Genomic DNA, 14,205 nt, shown 5'->3' with positions numbered 1-14,205 from the left:
GGGATCGGTCATGATAGCACTTGGACATGAAACAGCTTGGGATTTCCGCCTGCTGGATGCCTTTGCACCTCCACTGGAAAAGCCCACTTTTGCAACAAACGTCAAATACCGCATCTGCGTGCTCGCAGAGGACCGTATGCGAGCCTGACAGGCTGCGCGCTCAAACCACCACGGGAGCGGGCCCCTCCTTTGTGCACTCCGGAGGAGGTTTATTAAATGAAAAAAAAAATCACCCCACGACTCCACCCCCGACCCGGAAGTGCCCTGTCTGCTATAAAGAGGACAATTTTCGCGTTTTCCCTCGCTTACGGCCATACTACCCTGAGAACGCCCGATCTCGTCCGATCTCGGAAGCTAAGCAGGGTCGGGCCTGGTTAGTACTTGGATGGGAGACCGCCTGGGAATACCAGGTGCTGTAAGCTTTTGCACCCACCTCCAATTCACAACACGATTCACTGCTCTTTCCAAAAATTTTGGCATTCATTCGTCATTCAACTTTCACTTATCCTGTGGTTTGAAATCGTTTCCTTCACGTTGATTTGACAGATCAACGTCTCTTTGGAATAAAATTAATGTCCAACAGAGGGAGCCGTCTGCACGTGGATCGATAATGATAGCACTTGGACATGAAGCAGCTTGGGATTTCCGCCTGCTGGATGCTTTTGCACCTCCACTGGAAAAGCCAACTTTTGCAACAGACATCAAGTACCGTATCTGCGTGCTCGCAGAGGACCGTATGCGAGCCTGACAGGCTGCGCGCTCAAACCACCACGGGAGCGGGCCCCTCCTTTGTGCACTCCGGAGGAGGTTTATTAAATGAAAAAAAAAAATCACCCCACTACTCCACCCCCGACCCGGAAGTGCCCTGTCTGCTATAAAGAGGACAATTTTCACGTTTTCCCTCGCTTACGGCCATACTACCCTGAGAACGCCCGATCTCGTCCGATCTCGGAAGCTAAGCAGGGTCGGGCCTGGTTAGTACTTGGATGGGAGACCGCCTGGGAATACCAGGTGCTGTAAGCTTTTGGACCCACCTCCAATTCTCAACATGATTCACTGCTCTTTCCAAAAATTTTGGCATTCATTCGTCATTCAACTTTCACTTATCCTGTGGTTTGAAATCGTTTCCTTCACGTTGATTTGACAGATCAACGTCTCTTTGGAATAAAATTAATGTCCAACAGAGGGAGCCGTCTGCACGGGGATCGGTCATGATAGCACTTGGACATGAAACAGCTTGGGATTTCCGCCTGCTGGATGCCTTTGCACCTCCACTGGAAAAGCCAACTTTTGCAACAGACATCAAATACAGCCTCTGCGTGCTCGCAGAGGACCGTATGCGAGCCTGACAGGCTGCGCGCTCAAACCACCACGGGAGCGGGTCCCTCCTTTGTGCACTCCGGAGGAGGTTTATTAAATGAAAAAAAAATCACCCCACTACTCCACCCCCGACCCAGAAGTGCCCTGTCTGCTATAAAGGGGACAATTTTCACGTTTACCCTCGCTTACGGCCATACTACCCTGAGAGCACCCGATCTCGGAAGCTAAGCAGGGTCGGGCCTGGTTAGTACTTGGATGGGAGACCCCCTGGGAATACCAGGTGCTGTAAGCTTTTGCACCCACCTCCAATTCTCAACACGATTCACTGCTCTTTCCAAAAATTTTGGCATTCATTCGTCATTCAACTTTCACTTATCCTGTGGTTTGAAATCGTTTCCTTCACGTTGATTTGACAGATCAACGTCTCTTTGGAATAAAATTAATGTCCAACAGAGGGAGCCGTCTGCACGTGGATCGGTAATGATAGCACTTGGACATGAAGCAGCTTGGGATTTCCGCCTGCTGGATGCTTTTGCACCTCCACTGGAAAAGCCAACTTTTGCAACAGACATCAAATACAGCCTCTGCGTGCTCGCAGAGGACCGTATGCGAGCCTGACAGGCTGCGCGCTCAAACCACCACGGGAGCGGGTCCCTCCTTTGTGCACTCCGGAGGAGGTTTATTAAATGAAAAAAAAATCACCCCACGACTCCACCCCCGACCCAGAAGTGCCCTGTCTGCTATAAAGGGGACAATTTTCACGTTTACCCTCGCTTACGGCCATACTACCCTGAGAGCACCCGATCTCGGAAGCTAAGCAGGGTCGGGCCTGGTTAGTACTTGGATGGGAGACCGCCTGGGAATACCAGGTGCTGTAAGCTTTTGCACCCACCTCCAATTCTCAACACGATTCACTGCTCTTTCCAAAAATTTTGGCATTCATTCGTCATTCAACTTTCACTTATCCTGTGGTTTGAAATCGTTTCCTTCACGTTGATTTGACAGATCAACGTCTCTTTGGAATAAAATTAATGTCCAACAGAGGGAGCCGTCTGCACGGGGATCGGTCATGATAGCACTTGGACATGAAACAGCTTGGGATTTCCGCCTGCTGGATGCCTTTGCACCTCCACTGGAAAAGCCCACTTTTGCAACAAACGTCAAATACCGTATCTGCGTGCTCGCAGAGGACCGTATGCGAGCCTGACAGGCTGCGCGCTCAAACCACCACGGGAGCGGGCCCCTCCTTTGTGCACTCCGGAGGAGGTTTATTAAATGAAAAAAAAAATCACCCCACTACTCCACCCCCGACCCGGAAGTGCCCTGTCTGCTATAAAGAGGACAATTTTCACGTTTTCCCTCGCTTACGGCCATACTACCCTGAGAACGCCCGATCTCGTCCGATCTCGGAAGCTAAGCAGGGTCGGGCCTGGTTAGTACTTGGATGGGAGACCGCCTGGGAATACCAGGTGCTGTAAGCTTTTGGACCCACCTCCAATTCTCAACATGATTCACTGCTCTTTCCAAAAATTTTGGCATTCATTCGTCATTCAACTTTCACTTATCCTGTGGTTTGAAATCGTTTCCTTCACGTTGATTTGACAGATCAACGTCTCTTTGGAATAAAATTAATGTCCAACAGAGGGAGCCGTCTGCACGGGGATCGGTCATGATAGCACTTGGACATGAAACAGCTTGGGATTTCCGCCTGCTGGATGCCTTTGCACCTCCACTGGAAAAGCCCACTTTTGCAACAAACGTCAAATACCGCATCTGCGTGCTCGCAGAGGACCGTATGCGAGCCTGACAGGCTGCGCGCTCAAACCACCACGGGAGCGGGTCCCTCCTTTGTGCACTCCGGAGGAGGTTTATTAAATGAAAAAAAAATCACCCCACTACTCCACCCCCGACCCAGAAGTGCCCTGTCTGCTATAAAGGGGACAATTTTCACGTTTACCCTCGCTTACGGCCATACTACCCTGAGAGCACCCGATCTCGGAAGCTAAGCAGGGTCGGGCCTGGTTAGTACTTGGATGGGAGACCCCCTGGGAATACCAGGTGCTGTAAGCTTTTGCACCCACCTCCAATTCTCAACACGATTCACTGCTCTTTCCAAAAATTTTGGCATTCATTCGTCATTCAACTTTCACTTATCCTGTGGTTTGAAATCGTTTCCTTCACGTTGATTTGACAGATCAACGTCTCTTTGGAATAAAATTAATGTCCAACAGAGGGAGCCGTCTGCACGGGGATCGGTCATGATAGCACTTGGACTTGAAACAGCTTGGGATTTCCGCCTGCTGGATGCCTTTGCACCTCCACTGGAAAAGCCCACTTTTGCAACAAACGTCAAATACCGCATCTGCGTGCTCGCAGAGGACCGTATGCGAGCCTGACAGGCTGCGCGCTCAAACCACCACGGGAGCGGGCCCCTCCTTTGTGCACTCCGGAGGAGGTTTATTAAATGAAAAAAAAAATCACCCCACTACTCCACCCTCGACCCGGAAGTGCCCTGTCTGCTATAAAGAGGACAATTTTCACGTTTTCCCTCGCTTACGGCCATACTACCCTGAGAACGCCCGATCTCGTCCGATCTCGGAAGCTAAGCAGTGTCGGGCCTGGTTAGTACTTGGATGGGAGACCGCCTGGGAATACCAGGTGCTGTAAGCTTTTGCACCCACCTCCAATTCTCAACACGATTCACTGCTCTTTCCAAAAATTTTGGCATTCATTCGTCATTCAACTTTCACTTATCCTGTGGTTTGAAATCGTTTCCTTCACGTTGATTTGACAGATCAACGTCTCTTTGGAATAAAATTAATGTCCAACAGAGGGAGCCGTCTGCACGGGGATCGGTCATGATAGCACTTGGACATGAAACAGCTTGGGATTTCCGCCTGCTGGATGCCTTTGCACCTCCACTGGAAAAGCCCACTTTTGCAACAAACGTCAAATACCGCATCTGCGTGCTCGCAGAGGACCGTATGCGAGCCTGACAGGCTGCGCGCTCAAACCACCACGGGAGCGGGCCCCTCCTTTGTGCACTCCGGAGGAGGTTTATTAAATGAAAAAAAAAATCACCCCACGACTCCACCCCCGACCCGGAAGTGCCCTGTCTGCTATAAAGAGGACAATTTTCGCGTTTTCCCTCGCTTACGGCCATACTACCCTGAGAACGCCCGATCTCGTCCGATCTCGGAAGCTAAGCAGGGTCGGGCCTGGTTAGTACTTGGATGGGAGACCGCCTGGGAATACCAGGTGCTGTAAGCTTTTGCACCCACCTCCAATTCACAACACGATTCACTGCTCTTTCCAAAAATTTTGGCATTCATTCGTCATTCAACTTTCACTTATCCTGTGGTTTGAAATCGTTTCCTTCACGTTGATTTGACAGATCAACGTCTCTTTGGAATAAAATTAATGTCCAACAGAGGGAGCCGTCTGCACGTGGATCGATAATGATAGCACTTGGACATGAAGCAGCTTGGGATTTCCGCGTGCTGGATGCTTTTGCACCTCCACTGGAAAAGCCAACTTTTGCAACAGACATCAAGTACCGTATCTGCGTGCTCGCAGAGGACCGTATGCGAGCCTGACAGGCTGCGCGCTCAAACCACCACGGGAGCGGGCCCCTCCTTTGTGCACTCCGGAGGAGGTTTATTAAATGAAAAAAAAAATCACCCCACTACTCCACCCCCGACCCGGAAGTGCCCTGTCTGCTATAAAGAGGACAATTTTCACGTTTTCCCTCGCTTACGGCCATACTACCCTGAGAACGCCCGATCTCGTCCGATCTCGGAAGCTAAGCAGGGTCGGGCCTGGTTAGTACTTGGATGGGAGACCGCCTGGGAATACCAGGTGCTGTAAGCTTTTGGACCCACCTCCAATTCTCAACATGATTCACTGCTCTTTCCAAAAATTTTGGCATTCATTCGTCATTCAACTTTCACTTATCCTGTGGTTTGAAATCGTTTCCTTCACGTTGATTTGACAGATCAACGTCTCTTTGGAATAAAATTAATGTCCAACAGAGGGAGCCGTCTGCACGGGGATCGGTCATGATAGCACTTGGACATGAAACAGCTTGGGATTTCCGCCTGCTGGATGCCTTTGCACCTCCACTGGAAAAGCCCACTTTTGCAACAAACGTCAAATACCGCATCTGCGTGCTCGCAGAGGACCGTATGCGAGCCTGACAGGCTGCGCGCTCAAACCACCACGGGAGCGGGTCCCTCCTTTGTGCACTCCGGAGGAGGTTTATTAAATGAAAAAAAAATCACCCCACTACTCCACCCCCGACCCAGAAGTGCCCTGTCTGCTATAAAGGGGACAATTTTCACGTTTACCCTCGCTTACGGCCATACTACCCTGAGAGCACCCGATCTCGGAAGCTAAGCAGGGTCGGGCCTGGTTAGTACTTGGATGGGAGACCCCCTGGGAATACCAGGTGCTGTAAGCTTTTGCACCCACCTCCAATTCTCAACACGATTCACTGCTCTTTCCAAAAATTTTGGCATTCATTCGTCATTCAACTTTCACTTATCCTGTGGTTTGAAATCGTTTCCTTCACGTTGATTTGACAGATCAACGTCTCTTTGGAATAAAATTAATGTCCAACAGAGGGAGCCGTCTGCACGGGGATCGGTCATGATAGCACTTGGACTTGAAACAGCTTGGGATTTCCGCCTGCTGGATGCCTTTGCACCTCCACTGGAAAAGCCCACTTTTGCAACAAACGTCAAATACCGCATCTGCGTGCTCGCAGAGGACCGTATGCGAGCCTGACAGGCTGCGCGCTCAAACCACCACGGGAGCGGGCCCCTCCTTTGTGCACTCCGGAGGAGGTTTATTAAATGAAAAAAAAAATCACCCCACTACTCCACCCTCGACCCGGAAGTGCCCTGTCTGCTATAAAGAGGACAATTTTCACGTTTTCCCTCGCTTACGGCCATACTACCCTGAGAACGCCCGATCTCGTCCGATCTCGGAAGCTAAGCAGTGTCGGGCCTGGTTAGTACTTGGATGGGAGACCGCCTGGGAATACCAGGTGCTGTAAGCTTTTGCACCCACCTCCAATTCTCAACACGATTCACTGCTCTTTCCAAAAATTTTGGCATTCATTCGTCATTCAACTTTCACTTATCCTGTGGTTTGAAATCGTTTCCTTCACGTTGATTTGACAGATCAACGTCTCTTTGGAATAAAATTAATGTCCAACAGAGGGAGCCGTCTGCACGGGGATCGGTCATGATAGCACTTGGACATGAAACAGCTTGGGATTTCCGCCTGCTGGATGCCTTTGCACCTCCACTGGAAAAGCCCACTTTTGCAACAAACGTCAAATACCGCATCTGCGTGCTCGCAGAGGACCGTATGCGAGCCTGACAGGCTGCGCGCTCAAACCACCACGGGAGCGGGCCCCTCCTTCGTGCTCTCGGGAGGAGGTCATTAAATGAAAAAAAAAAATCACCCCACGACTCCATCCCCGACCCGCAAGTGCCCTGTCTGCTATAAAGAGGACAATTTTCACGTTTTCCCTCGCTTACGGCCATACTACCCTGAGAACGCCCGATCTCGTCCGATCTCGGAAGCTAAGCAGTGTCGGGCCTGGTTAGTACTTGGATGGGAGACCGCCTGGGAATACCAGGTGCTGTAAGCTTTTGCACCCACCTCCAATTCTCAACACGATTCACTGCTCTTTCCAAAAATTTTGGCATTCATTCGTCATTCAACTTTCACTTATCCTGTGGTTTGAAATCGTTTCCTTCACGTTGATTTGACAGATCAACGTCTCTTTGGAATAAAATTAATGTCCAACAGAGGGAGCCGTCTGCACGGGGATCGGTCATGATAGCACTTGGACATGAAACAGCTTGGGATTTCCGCCTGCTGGATGCCTTTGCACCTCCACTGGAAAAGCCCACTTTTGCAACAAACGTCAAATACCGCATCTGCGTGCTCGCAGAGGACCGTATGCGAGCCTGACAGGCTGCGCGCTCAAACCACCACGGGAGCGGGCCCCTCCTTCGTGCTCTCGGGAGGAGGTCATTAAATGAAAAAAAAAATCACCCCACGACTCCATCCCCGACCCGCAAGTGCCCTGTCTGCTATAAAGGGGACAATTTTCACGTTTTCCCTCGCTTACGGCCATACTACCCTGAGAACGCCCGATCTCGTCCGATCTCGGAAGCTAAGCAGGGTCGGGCCTGGTTAGTACTTGGATGGGAGACCGCCTGGGAATACCAGGTGCTGTAAGCTTTTGCACCCACCTCCAATTCACAACACGATTCACTGCTCTTTCCAAAAATTTTGGCATTCATTCGTCATTCAACTTTCACTTATCCTGTGGTTTGAAATCGTTTCCTTCACGTTGATTTGACAGATCAACGTCTCTTTGGAATAAAATTAATGTCCAACAGAGGGAGCCGTCTGCACGTGGATCGGTAATGATAGCACTTGGACATGAAGCAGCTTGGGATTTCCGCCTGCTGGATGCTTTTGCACCTCCACTGGAAAAGCCAACTTTTGCAACAGACATCAAATACAGCCTCTGCGTGCTCGCAGAGGACCGTATGCGAGCCTGACAGGCTGCGCGCTCAAACCACCACGGGAGCGGGTCCCTCCTTTGTGCACTCCGGAGGAGGTTTATTAAATGAAAAAAAAATCACCCCACTACTCCACCCCCGACCCAGAAGTGCCCTGTCTGCTATAAAGGGGACAATTTTCACGTTTACCCTCGCTTACGGCCATACTACCCTGAGAGCACCCGATCTCGGAAGCTAAGCAGGGTCGGGCCTGGTTAGTACTTGGATGGGAGACCCCCTGGGAATACCAGGTGCTGTAAGCTTTTGCACCCACCTCCAATTCTCAACACGATTCACTGCTCTTTCCAAAAATTTTGGCATTCATTCGTCATTCAACTTTCACTTATCCTGTGGTTTGAAATCGTTTCCTTCACGTTGATTTGACAGATCAACGTCTCTTTGGAATAAAATTAATGTCCAACAGAGGGAGCCGTCTGCACGGGGATCGGTCATGATAGCACTTGGACATGAAACAGCTTGGGATTTCCGCCTGCTGGATGCCTTTGCACCTCCACTGGAAAAGCCCACTTTTGCAACAAACGTCAAATAGCGCATCTGCGTGCTCGCAGAGGACCGTATGCGAGCCTGACAGGCTGCGCGCTCAAACCACCACGGGAGCGGGCCCCTCCTTTGTGCACTCCGGAGGAGGTTTATTAAATGAAAAAAAAAATCACCCCACGACTCCACCCCCGACCCGGAAGTGCCCTGTCTGCTATAAAGAGGACAATTTTCGCGTTTTCCCTCGCTTACGGCCATACTACCCTGAGAACGCCCGATCTCGTCCGATCTCGGAAGCTAAGCAGGGTCGGGCCTGGTTAGTACTTGGATGGGAGACCGCCTGGGAATACCAGGTGCTGTAAGCTTTTGCACCCACCTCCAATTCACAACACGATTCACTGCTCTTTCCAAAAATTTTGGCATTCATTCGTCATTCAACTTTCACTTATCCTGTGGTTTGAAATCGTTTCCTTCACGTTGATTTGACAGATCAACGTCTCTTTGGAATAAAATTAATGTCCAACAGAGGGAGCCGTCTGCACGTGGATCGATAATGATAGCACTTGGACATGAAGCAGCTTGGGATTTCCGCCTGCTGGATGCTTTTGCACCTCCACTGGAAAAGCCAACTTTTGCAACAGACATCAAGTACCGTATCTGCGTGCTCGCAGAGGACCGTATGCGAGCCTGACAGGCTGCGCGCTCAAACCACCACGGGAGCGGGCCCCTCCTTTGTGCACTCCGGAGGAGGTTTATTAAATGAAAAAAAAAAATCACCCCACTACTCCACCCCCGACCCGGAAGTGCCCTGTCTGCTATAAAGAGGACAATTTTCACGTTTTCCCTCGCTTACGGCCATACTACCCTGAGAACGCCCGATCTCGTCCGATCTCGGAAGCTAAGCAGGGTCGGGCCTGGTTAGTACTTGGATGGGAGACCGCCTGGGAATACCAGGTGCTGTAAGCTTTTGGACCCACCTCCAATTCTCAACATGATTCACTGCTCTTTCCAAAAATTTTGGCATTCATTCGTCATTCAACTTTCACTTATCCTGTGGTTTGAAATCGTTTCCTTCACGTTGATTTGACAGATCAACGTCTCTTTGGAATAAAATTAATGTCCAACAGAGGGAGCCGTCTGCACGGGGATCGGTCATGATAGCACTTGGACATGAAACAGCTTGGGATTTCCGCCTGCTGGATGCCTTTGCACCTCCACTGGAAAAGCCCACTTTTGCAACAAACGTCAAATACCGCATCTGCGTGCTCGCAGAGGACCGTATGCGAGCCTGACAGGCTGCGCGCTCAAACCACCACGGGAGCGGGTCCCTCCTTTGTGCACTCCGGAGGAGGTTTATTAAATGAAAAAAAAATCACCCCACTACTCCACCCCCGACCCAGAAGTGCCCTGTCTGCTATAAAGGGGACAATTTTCACGTTTACCCTCGCTTACGGCCATACTACCCTGAGAGCACCCGATCTCGGAAGCTAAGCAGGGTCGGGCCTGGTTAGTACTTGGATGGGAGACCCCCTGGGAATACCAGGTGCTGTAAGCTTTTGCACCCACCTCCAATTCTCAACACGATTCACTGCTCTTTCCAAAAATTTTGGCATTCATTCGTCATTCAACTTTCACTTATCCTGTGGTTTGAAATCGTTTCCTTCACGTTGATTTGACAGATCAACGTCTCTTTGGAATAAAATTAATGTCCAACAGAGGGAGCCGTCTGCACGGGGATCGGTCATGATAGCACTTGGACTTGAAACAGCTTGGGATTTCCGCCTGCTGGATGCCTTTGCACCTCCACTGGAAAAGCCCACTTTTGCAACAAACGTCAAATACCGCATCTGCGTGCTCGCAGAGGACCGTATGCGAGCCTGACAGGCTGCGCGCTCAAACCACCACGGGAGCGGGCCCCTCCTTTGTGCACTCCGGAGGAGGTTTATTAAATGAAAAAAAAAATCACCCCACTACTCCACCCTCGACCCGGAAGTGCCCTGTCTGCTATAAAGAGGACAATTTTCACGTTTTCCCTCGCTTACGGCCATACTACCCTGAGAACGCCCGATCTCGTCCGATCTCGGAAGCTAAGCAGTGTCGGGCCTGGTTAGTACTTGGATGGGAGACCGCCTGGGAATACCAGGTGCTGTAAGCTTTTGCACCCACCTCCAATTCTCAACACGATTCACTGCTCTTTCCAAAAATTTTGGCATTCATTCGTCATTCAACTTTCACTTATCCTGTGGTTTGAAATCGTTTCCTTCACGTTGATTTGACAGATCAACGTCTCTTTGGAATAAAATTAATGTCCAACAGAGGGAGCCGTCTGCACGTGGATCGGTAATGATAGCACTTGGACATGAAGCAGCTTGGGATTTCCGCCTGCTGGATGCTTTTGCACCTCCACTGGAAAAGCCAACTTTTGCAACAGACATCAAATACAGCCTCTGCGTGCTCGCAGAGGACCGTATGCGAGCCTGACAGGCTGCGCGCTCAAACCACCACGGGAGCGGGTCCCTCCTTTGTGCACTCCGGAGGAGGTTTATTAAATGAAAAAAAAATCACCCCACTACTCCACCCCCGACCCAGAAGTGCCCTGTCTGCTATAAAGGGGACAATTTTCACGTTTACCCTCGCTTACGGCCATACTACCCTGAGAGCACCCGATCTCGGAAGCTAAGCAGGGTCGGGCCTGGTTAGTACTTGGATGGGAGACCCCCTGGGAATACCAGGTGCTGTAAGCTTTTGCACCCACCTCCAATTCTCAACACGATTCACTGCTCTTTCCAAAAATTTTGGCATTCATTCGTCATTCAACTTTCACTTATCCTGTGGTTTGAAATCGTTTCCTTCACGTTGATTTGACAGATCAACGTCTCTTTGGAATAAAATTAATGTCCAACAGAGGGAGCCGTCTGCACGGGGATCGGTCATGATAGCACTTGGACATGAAACAGCTTGGGATTTCCGCCTGCTGGATGCCTTTGCACCTCCACTGGAAAAGCCCACTTTTGCAACAAACGTCAAATACCGCATCTGCGTGCTCGCAGAGGACCGTATGCGAGCCTGACAGGCTGCGCGCTCAAACCACCACGGGAGCGGGCCCCTCCTTTGTGCACTCCGGAGGAGGTTTATTAAATGAAAAAAAAAATCACCCCACGACTCCACCCCCGACCCGGAAGTGCCCTGTCTGCTATAAAGAGGACAATTTTCGCGTTTTCCCTCGCTTACGGCCATACTACCCTGAGAACGCCCGATCTCGTCCGATCTCGGAAGCTAAGCAGGGTCGGGCCTGGTTAGTACTTGGATGGGAGACCGCCTGGGAATACCAGGTGCTGTAAGCTTTTGCACCCACCTCCAATTCACAACACGATTCACTGCTCTTTCCAAAAATTTTGGCATTCATTCGTCATTCAACTTTCACTTATCCTGTGGTTTGAAATCGTTTCCTTCACGTTGATTTGACAGATCAACGTCTCTTTGGAATAAAATTAATGTCCAACAGAGGGAGCCGTCTGCACGTGGATCGATAATGATAGCACTTGGACATGAAGCAGCTTGGGATTTCCGCCTGCTGGATGCTTTTGCACCTCCACTGGAAAAGCCAACTTTTGCAACAGACATCAAGTACCGTATCTGCGTGCTCGCAGAGGACCGTATGCGAGCCTGACAGGCTGCGCGCTCAAACCACCACGGGAGCGGGCCCCTCCTTTGTGCACTCCGGAGGAGGTTTATTAAATGAAAAAAAAAAATCACCCCACTACTCCACCCCCGACCCGGAAGTGCCCTGTCTGCTATAAAGAGGACAATTTTCACGTTTTCCCTCGCTTACGGCCATACTACCCTGAGAACGCCCGATCTCGTCCGATCTCGGAAGCTAAGCCGGGTCGGGCCTGGTTAGTACTTGGATGGGAGACCGCCTGGGAATACCAGGTGCTGTAAGCTTTTGGACCCACCTCCAATTCTCAACATGATTCACTGCTCTTTCCAAAAATTTTGGCATTCATTCGTCATTCAACTTTCACTTATCCTGTGGTTTGAAATCGTTTCCTTCACGTTGATTTGACAGATCAACGTCTCTTTGGAATAAAATTAATGTCCAACAGAGGGAGCCGTCTGCACGGGGATCGGTCATGATAGCACTTGGACATGAAACAGCTTGGGATTTCCGCCTGCTGGATGCCTTTGCACCTCCACTGGAAAAGCCCACTTTTGCAACAAACGTCAAATACCGCATCTGCGTGCTCGCAGAGGACCGTATGCGAGCCTGACAGGCTGCGCGCTCAAACCACCACGGGAGCGGGTCCCTCCTTTGTGCACTCCGGAGGAGGTTTATTAAATGAAAAAAAAATCACCCCACTACTCCACCCCCGACCCAGAAGTGCCCTGTCTGCTATAAAGGGGACAATTTTCACGTTTACCCTCGCTTACGGCCATACTACCCTGAGAGCACCCGATCTCGGAAGCTAAGCAGGGTCGGGCCTGGTTAGTACTTGGATGGGAGACCCCCTGGGAATACCAGGTGCTGTAAGCTTTTGCACCCACCTCCAATTCTCAACACGATTCACTGCTCTTTCCAAAAATTTTGGCATTCATTCGTCATTCAACTTTCACTTATCCTGTGGTTTGAAATCGTTTCCTTCACGTTGATTTGACAGATCAACGTCTCTTTGGAATAAAATTAATGTCCAACAGAGGGAGCCGTCTGCACGGGGATCGGTCATGATAGCACTTGGACTTGAAACAGCTTGGGATTTCCGCCTGCTGGATGCCTTTGCACCTCCACTGGAAAAGCCCACTTTTGCAACAAACGTCAAATACCGCATCTGCGTGCTCGCAGAGGACCGTATGCGAGCCTGACAGGCTGCGCGCTCAAACCACCACGGGAGCGGGCCCCTCCTTTGTGCACTCCGGAGGAGGTTTATTAAATGAAAAAAAAAAATCACCCCACTACTCCACCCTCGACCCGGAAGTGCCCTGTCTGCTATAAAGAGGACAATTTTCACGTTTTCCCTCGCTTACGGCCATACTACCCTGAGAACGCCCGATCTCGTCCGATCTCGGAAGCTAAGCAGTGTCGGGCCTGGTTAGTACTTGGATGGGAGACCGCCTGGGAATACCAGGTGCTGTAAGCTTTTGCACCCACCTCCAATTCTCAACACGATTCACTGCTCTTTCCAAAAATTTTGGCATTCATTCGTCATTCAACTTTCACTTATCCTGTGGTTTGAAATCGTTTCCTTCACGTTGATTTGACAGATCAACGTCTCTTTGGAATAAAATTAATGTCCAACAGAGGGAGCCGTCTGCACGGGGATCGGTCATGATAGCACTTGGACATGAAACAGCTTGGGATTTCCGCCTGCTGGATGCCTTTGCACCTCCACTGGAAAAGCCCACTTTTGCAACAAACGTCAAATACCGCATCTGCGTGCTCGCAGAGGACCGTATGCGAGCCTGACAGGCTGCGCGCTCAAACCACCACGGGAGCGGGCCCCTCCTTCGTGCTCTCGGGAGAAGGTCATTAAATGAAAAAAAAAAATCACCCCACTACTCCACCCCCGACCCGGAAGTGCCCTGTCTGCTATAAAAAGGACAATTTTCGCGTTTTCCCTCGCTTACGGCCATACTACCCTGAGAACGCCCGATCTCGTCCGATCTCGGAAGCTAAGCAGGGTCGGGCCTGGTTAGTACTTGGATGGGAGACCGCCTGGGAATACCAGGTGCTGTAAGCTTTTGCACCCACCTCCAATTCTCAACACGATTCACTGCTCTTTCCAAAAATTTTGGCATTCATTCGTCA

At 50.5% G+C, this 14,205-nt stretch overlaps 16 non-coding genes and 8 pseudogenes across 16 annotated transcripts; all 24 read left to right on the top strand.

Annotated features, from left to right (window-relative positions):
* The first annotated feature begins 303 nt into the window (after positions 1–303).
* Positions 304–422, top strand: LOC127588765 (5S ribosomal RNA). The gene has a single exon (XR_007959182.1). It is a non-coding gene; the product is annotated as a 5S ribosomal RNA (ribosomal RNA).
* Positions 423–904: 482 nt separating this feature from the next.
* On the top strand, positions 905–1,023 carry LOC127588758 (5S ribosomal RNA). Its single transcript, XR_007959181.1, has one exon. It is a non-coding gene; the product is annotated as a 5S ribosomal RNA (ribosomal RNA).
* A 480-nt stretch (positions 1,024–1,503) lies between these two features.
* On the top strand, positions 1,504–1,612 carry LOC127616556 (uncharacterized; annotated as a pseudogene).
* Positions 1,613–2,092: 480 nt separating this feature from the next.
* LOC127616245 (uncharacterized) lies at positions 2,093–2,201 on the top strand (annotated as a pseudogene).
* A 481-nt stretch (positions 2,202–2,682) lies between these two features.
* LOC127588755 (5S ribosomal RNA) lies at positions 2,683–2,801 on the top strand. Its single transcript, XR_007959180.1, has one exon. It is a non-coding gene; the product is annotated as a 5S ribosomal RNA (ribosomal RNA).
* Positions 2,802–3,281: 480 nt separating this feature from the next.
* On the top strand, positions 3,282–3,390 carry LOC127616550 (uncharacterized; annotated as a pseudogene).
* A 481-nt stretch (positions 3,391–3,871) lies between these two features.
* On the top strand, positions 3,872–3,990 carry LOC127614333 (5S ribosomal RNA). The gene has a single exon (XR_007966462.1). It is a non-coding gene; the product is annotated as a 5S ribosomal RNA (ribosomal RNA).
* A 481-nt stretch (positions 3,991–4,471) lies between these two features.
* Positions 4,472–4,590, top strand: LOC127588753 (5S ribosomal RNA). The gene has a single exon (XR_007959179.1). It is a non-coding gene; the product is annotated as a 5S ribosomal RNA (ribosomal RNA).
* Positions 4,591–5,071: 481 nt separating this feature from the next.
* Positions 5,072–5,190, top strand: LOC127588748 (5S ribosomal RNA). Its single transcript, XR_007959178.1, has one exon. It is a non-coding gene; the product is annotated as a 5S ribosomal RNA (ribosomal RNA).
* A 480-nt stretch (positions 5,191–5,670) lies between these two features.
* On the top strand, positions 5,671–5,779 carry LOC127616545 (uncharacterized; annotated as a pseudogene).
* A 481-nt stretch (positions 5,780–6,260) lies between these two features.
* Positions 6,261–6,379, top strand: LOC127614328 (5S ribosomal RNA). Its single transcript, XR_007966460.1, has one exon. It is a non-coding gene; the product is annotated as a 5S ribosomal RNA (ribosomal RNA).
* A 481-nt stretch (positions 6,380–6,860) lies between these two features.
* Positions 6,861–6,979, top strand: LOC127614314 (5S ribosomal RNA). The gene has a single exon (XR_007966458.1). It is a non-coding gene; the product is annotated as a 5S ribosomal RNA (ribosomal RNA).
* A 480-nt stretch (positions 6,980–7,459) lies between these two features.
* Positions 7,460–7,578, top strand: LOC127588745 (5S ribosomal RNA). The gene has a single exon (XR_007959177.1). It is a non-coding gene; the product is annotated as a 5S ribosomal RNA (ribosomal RNA).
* A 480-nt stretch (positions 7,579–8,058) lies between these two features.
* On the top strand, positions 8,059–8,167 carry LOC127616542 (uncharacterized; annotated as a pseudogene).
* Positions 8,168–8,648: 481 nt separating this feature from the next.
* LOC127588738 (5S ribosomal RNA) lies at positions 8,649–8,767 on the top strand. The gene has a single exon (XR_007959176.1). It is a non-coding gene; the product is annotated as a 5S ribosomal RNA (ribosomal RNA).
* Positions 8,768–9,249: 482 nt separating this feature from the next.
* Positions 9,250–9,368, top strand: LOC127588724 (5S ribosomal RNA). Its single transcript, XR_007959174.1, has one exon. It is a non-coding gene; the product is annotated as a 5S ribosomal RNA (ribosomal RNA).
* Positions 9,369–9,848: 480 nt separating this feature from the next.
* LOC127616541 (uncharacterized) lies at positions 9,849–9,957 on the top strand (annotated as a pseudogene).
* Positions 9,958–10,438: 481 nt separating this feature from the next.
* On the top strand, positions 10,439–10,557 carry LOC127614311 (5S ribosomal RNA). Its single transcript, XR_007966457.1, has one exon. It is a non-coding gene; the product is annotated as a 5S ribosomal RNA (ribosomal RNA).
* Positions 10,558–11,037: 480 nt separating this feature from the next.
* LOC127616534 (uncharacterized) lies at positions 11,038–11,146 on the top strand (annotated as a pseudogene).
* A 481-nt stretch (positions 11,147–11,627) lies between these two features.
* LOC127588715 (5S ribosomal RNA) lies at positions 11,628–11,746 on the top strand. The gene has a single exon (XR_007959167.1). It is a non-coding gene; the product is annotated as a 5S ribosomal RNA (ribosomal RNA).
* Positions 11,747–12,228: 482 nt separating this feature from the next.
* On the top strand, positions 12,229–12,347 carry LOC127613874 (5S ribosomal RNA). The gene has a single exon (XR_007966353.1). It is a non-coding gene; the product is annotated as a 5S ribosomal RNA (ribosomal RNA).
* Positions 12,348–12,827: 480 nt separating this feature from the next.
* Positions 12,828–12,936, top strand: LOC127616529 (uncharacterized; annotated as a pseudogene).
* Positions 12,937–13,418: 482 nt separating this feature from the next.
* Positions 13,419–13,537, top strand: LOC127614304 (5S ribosomal RNA). Its single transcript, XR_007966456.1, has one exon. It is a non-coding gene; the product is annotated as a 5S ribosomal RNA (ribosomal RNA).
* Positions 13,538–14,018: 481 nt separating this feature from the next.
* Positions 14,019–14,137, top strand: LOC127588712 (5S ribosomal RNA). Its single transcript, XR_007959166.1, has one exon. It is a non-coding gene; the product is annotated as a 5S ribosomal RNA (ribosomal RNA).
* The last annotated feature ends 68 nt before the right edge of the window (positions 14,138–14,205 follow it).

Source organism: Hippocampus zosterae, chromosome 1, assembly GCF_025434085.1.
Source record: "Hippocampus zosterae strain Florida chromosome 1, ASM2543408v3, whole genome shotgun sequence".
Lineage (NCBI taxonomy): Eukaryota > Metazoa > Chordata > Actinopteri > Syngnathiformes > Syngnathidae > Hippocampus > Hippocampus zosterae.
This window is presented reverse-complemented; position numbering and strand designations above follow the sequence as displayed.